Source organism: Trachypithecus francoisi, unplaced genomic scaffold (assembly GCF_009764315.1).
Source record: "Trachypithecus francoisi isolate TF-2019V2 unplaced genomic scaffold, Tfra_2.0 Lachesis_group3, whole genome shotgun sequence".
Classification (NCBI taxonomy): domain Eukaryota; kingdom Metazoa; phylum Chordata; class Mammalia; order Primates; family Cercopithecidae; genus Trachypithecus; species Trachypithecus francoisi.
The window spans coordinates 120,397,330-120,402,433 of NW_022681468.1; the positions used below are offsets into that span (position 1 = coordinate 120,397,330).

At 40.2% G+C, this 5,104-nt stretch overlaps 1 long non-coding RNA gene across 1 annotated transcript; it reads left to right on the forward strand.

The window, feature by feature from the left end:
- Positions 1–490: 490 nt before the first annotated feature.
- Positions 491–4,196, forward strand: LOC117070440. The gene is made up of 4 exons (XR_004431924.1): positions 491–593; positions 1,782–1,889; positions 2,206–2,239; positions 2,732–4,196. It is a non-coding gene; the product is annotated as an uncharacterized LOC117070440 (long non-coding RNA).
- Positions 4,197–5,104: the final 908 nt, after the last annotated feature.

Consider the following 5,104-nt stretch of genomic DNA (forward strand, 5'->3'; position numbering starts at 1 on the left):
TAAATTATATAACAAATTCAGGGGGGCCAGGAGTAGTGGCTCACTCCTGTAATCCCAGCACTTTGGGAGGCTGAGGCAGGTGGATCGCTTGAGGTCAGGAGTTCGAGACCAGCCTGGCCAACATGGTGAAGTCCCATCTCTACTAAAAATACAAAAATTAGTCGGGCATGGTGGCAGGTGCCTGTAATCCCAGCTACTTGGGAGACTGAAGCAGGAGATGAACCCAGGAGGTGGAGGTTGCAGTGAGCCAAGATCCTACCACTACACTCCATCCTGGTCAACAGAGCAAGACTCCATCTAAAATAATAATAATAAAATAAATAAATTCAGGAGGAGGCAACTTTATGCCCTAAAATAATCATAATATGTTATGTATGATATAAAAATAAAATACAAGAGAATGGTAATATTATGGGCTAAATGTTTGTGGTCCCCCAAAATGCTTTTCATTTTTTTCTTTCTTTATATCCAGAATGCATGCTGAAGTTTCCCCCCAAAAATCGTATGTTGAAGTCCTAACCCCTGTGTGATGAGTAAGAGATGGAGTCTTTGGGAGGTGATTAGGTCGTGGAGGTGTAGCCATCATGAACAAGGTTAGTGCCCTTATGACAGAGACCCCAGAGTGTTCCCTCATTCGCACCCCATGTGAGGCTACAGCAAAGATGGCCATCTTGGACCCAGGAAGCAGACCTCCACCAGACACTGGATCTGCCCATACATTCATCTTGAACTTCCCAACCTACAACTGTGGAAAATAAATGTTTGCTGTTTAAGTCACCCAGTCTATGGTATTTTTCTTAGAGCACCCTAACGAGACTAAAATAGGTAGGTTATATTTGTTGGTTAAAATATCTGACAGCCATTAAAATGACACCCGTAAAGTATATCTCATTTGGAGAAATGCTGATGTTGTAGTGGATCATATTTTAAGATATTAGCTGAAGTCCACCTTCCCTGGGCTTCCTTGCCCCATTACCATTTTTCCTGCATTAAGACATCAGTGATCATCTTAATGCACTTGCCTCATGGAAGGATAGCAACATTCTTGAACCTGGAAGTTAAGTGAGGTGCTGGAATTTTGTTTGTTCATTTTTGCTTTTTTCGTCATGGTAGGGTTGAAAGATAAAGAACTTTTGTAAGAGCTGCTGCTTATGTGAAAAGTTTTGTTCGCGTTTGTTGTGTGTTTTTAGTGAAAATGCCAGGCTTTGAATATCAAAAGCCAAGGAAACTCAAGGACAGGAGAGCATGAGCCATAGATTGGGGTTGGATTCAGGATGATGTAAGGTCCATTTTCCTGACGCAGAATTACATTTTGGGGAACAGAAGAAGGGGCTGCAGTGTGCAGACAGAACCTCCTGGCTGGTTTTGGGGGTTGCAGAGATTGCTCGTGTCTCCTTTCCAGAGGAGAGTTCAGGGAAAACCACAAACTTTTTAGACACGCTGTGCATCCAGCATGGGGCCAAAGCAGCTGCGCAGCTATAGTTGACTTAGCTACTTGAGTGGACAAGTCAGGCAGACAGCTCACCAGCAGAGCCCAGAAATGCTGAGCGAGGGCCTCTGAACTCAGACAGGTCTGGGCTTAGACCAGAAGGAAGCCAAGTGCATGGATCTGGCATATGGTAAGTACTGGGTAAATATTAGCTTGAGTATGGGCTGACTTAGTGATTTGATTCTAATGAATAGAATATAACAAAAGTGATGGCCTATCACCTATGTGATTAGTACATAAAAAGGCTACAGCTTTCATCATGGGCACCCCCGTCACTCTTACTCACTCCTAGGAAAGCCAGCTGCCATGTTGTGAGCTGCTGTACAGAGGGACCCACATGTTTAGGAATGGATGTCTCCAGCCAACAGCCAGTAAGGACCTGAGGCCTGACAACAATCAGGTGAGTGAACTTGGAATAGATCCTCCCCAGGTAAGCCTGGAGTTGACCACAGCCTGGCTGACATCTTGATTGCAACCACCTGAGAAACCCAGCGATGGAGGCACCCAGTTGAGCCATGCTTAGATTCCTGACTCACAGAAACTGTAAGATAGTAAATGCTTGTTATTAGATGGAGGGGGAGTAAGCATTTGCCTAAGCAATGGATACATACAACGGTCTCTGTTGATTTGTTCCTTGAAAGAGACCGCACTTGGAAAGGCACCTGCAGTTGGGTACACTACTTGATTGAGTTTATAATTGTCATTCATTCTTCCAGGTCCATCTGTTTTCATCACCAGTCAAGCTGGACGGTAAGTATAAATTCAGATATTTGAGGGTGACACTATAGCTAGTCTCCAAGGGATTGTTATAACTTGTTCATTACTATTTTAATTGGGGGTGGGAGAGTGTAATACAGCTCTGTGGATTCTTCATAGTCTTTTCTATCATACTTGCCCTTGTTCTAAAGGTTAGGAAACCAATGTGAAGATTCTGCCTTATGTCCTTTAAATGTACACTCAGGAATTGGGGAAAAACCACTGGAAGGGTTTAGGGTTCCATTGAACTTACTATAAGGTGGACTTGGGTTAGAATTCCTTTAATTACCTCACCACTGTAAACCCCACTCTAACCAGTGAACTACTGCGGCATACTGCGATTTTCCTTTTTTTTCAGTGCAGATTTATCCACAGGTGATCACTGGCACCTTTGGAGAAGGCTAGAAGTTAAGAATCACAGCACATACCTATCTCATGATATTATTACTGAATTATTCAAGGGTTTCCGGCTTTCCCTTCATTTAGGAGACTGGATTTGTGAACGGACTGGCTTGGGGATTGAATGAGGAACTGCAAGTGAGAAGTTCAAGTAGGATGTCTGTCTGTGAGGCCCAGAGTTGGGGTCGTTTTTCCCTTGTTTGTTTGATTATAAAAATCGAGTAAGACCTTAGCAGTTTTCATCTTGTTAACCATTAAAAAGGAAACAGTGAAATAGCCAAGGTATATCCTAATTGCGGAATTCCAGTTTTAAAAAAAAATGTGTTCTAACTCTGTACTCTATAGTCTATGTGCTAACATATAAAAGGCTCCAAAATATGGTGTTGAGTAAAGAAAAAAAGTTCAGAAAAAAACATATATCCACTTATGCAAAATTACACCAGTTAAATATTTCCATGAATTCATCTGAAATCATTCTGGAAGGAAACACAGTAAGCTGATAATAGTGCTTACTTCCAGAAAGAGAAATGAGATTGGAGAACAGGGAATTTTGAAGGGAGGATTTTACTTTTTACTTTTTCTTATCCCTTGGATTTCTCGAAGCAAGATTACTCATTTAATTAAAAATAGAAACAGTAACTTTTTACAAACTCCAGTGAAGAAAGGAGTGCCAGTTGTATAAATGTGTCTTATTATGCCTCATATTTTCCTTTACTGACTTCACTGAAATATTTTTGAAGTGGCTAATTCACTACCCAAAGAAAAGTAGCCTGCATTTCTGCTTTACCTCTGGATTCTGTAGACTGTTCTGATAACTAATCAAACAGTATCATTTACTGTTATATGACTTTTTTCAGGGATATATTTTATCTCCCTTTTATAGATGTTTTTATGCTGTCTATTTCACACAATACCTTGTTGGTGCTCAATAAAGACTTAATAAATAGCAACACATGCTCTTCCAACCTGAAGGAAAAGAATCCTTCCCCACTTTCCCCCACCCTTTTCCCCTAGAGCTGTCAAAATTCTCTGTTTCAAGGCTCAAATGCCACATCTGCTTGGAATCTCCCCTCCATCATCCCTCCAGTTAGAATGTATCATATCTTCCCTATCCCGTATTTCCATAATGCTATATTGTAGCCATTATTTCATTAAGTTACTATATTTTATGTTTTTATAAGCCAGGCTTCTCTAGACCAAGGTATTTGAGGGAAGGAATCTAATCTAAGTTACCCCTGCATCACAACCTCCAAAAACCCAGCCAAAGTCGTGTGCGTTCACCAGGGTGATCAATAAATGCATATTTGAGTTCAATTGAAATCAAAAGACTGGGAATTTTTATAGAGGCTTTTACAGAATATTAAAAAGAGTTAATAATACTAACCCAGCTACAGTGAAAACTTCCAGCACAATTTTCAATCTCTAGAAGAAACTCCTCATCTCTTAAGTGTCTTGACTCCATTATTTAAGTCCAGGTGAAACGAATAACAGGTGGTCTCATCTGTTCTTTTCTATGTATATCCTGCAAGTAATTCTAGACAATAAATTCCTGATTGTGAAACCACTGTGTCAAAATAAATGTATCAGTTTGCATATTCATCAATAGTATAGTAACTTACTAATACTAGGTGGCATCATCTTTGAAGACCAGTGATGTCAAGTGTCATATCTTGTTTTAATCTGTTTCACTTTGTTTTTCAGTGAAGCAAAGTGTTCTGCCTACTCTCTGTCCCTGTTCCCACCTTGGATTTTCCCTATATTCCTTCTAGTATGTATCTAAACCCACACTTACTGTTTTCTATTATTTCTCCTCTTAACCCAAGGGATTTGAGTTAATAGTTAGCCAGAGGTATGTTTGTCTCCCTAGAAGAAGTATATTTGGGAAGTCCTTCCCCTCTCATCTTAGATCACTTCCTTAATCCTTTCTATTCCCCTATTCTCCTGGGACCAATGTACTGAGCAGCTCGGACCACAGCTCTTGCTTAATTAACACCAATGCAGTTTTTTACAACTCAGATCTCAAACATCATGTCTTAACAGCATTTGACCCCATGTGTGGAAAAATAGTTGAAATTAAATACTATTAAATGAATGAATCCCCCAATCTCTCCATGCATTTATCCATCCATCCAACTATTCATCCATGTATACATACATCCACTCTGCCCTTGTAAAAATCACCATAACATTATCAGCATGAGAGCATCAGCAGCTTTGTTAGAGAAGGATTTCAGCCACCCGGGGGCAGCAGAACCTCACCAGTGGCTGGGATGGCACTTGTAGTTACATCAGAGCATCTCTCCAGCTGTGAATCTAGAAACTGAATTTTGATTTTGCTGCAATACAACATGTTTTGCTATTGTGTGTTTTGCTTTACTCTCATGCATTTGGAATGCACCAAATAGCATGTAATAATGTTTAAGTGATTCAATAGTAATAGCCTTTGTTCTCCAAATAAGA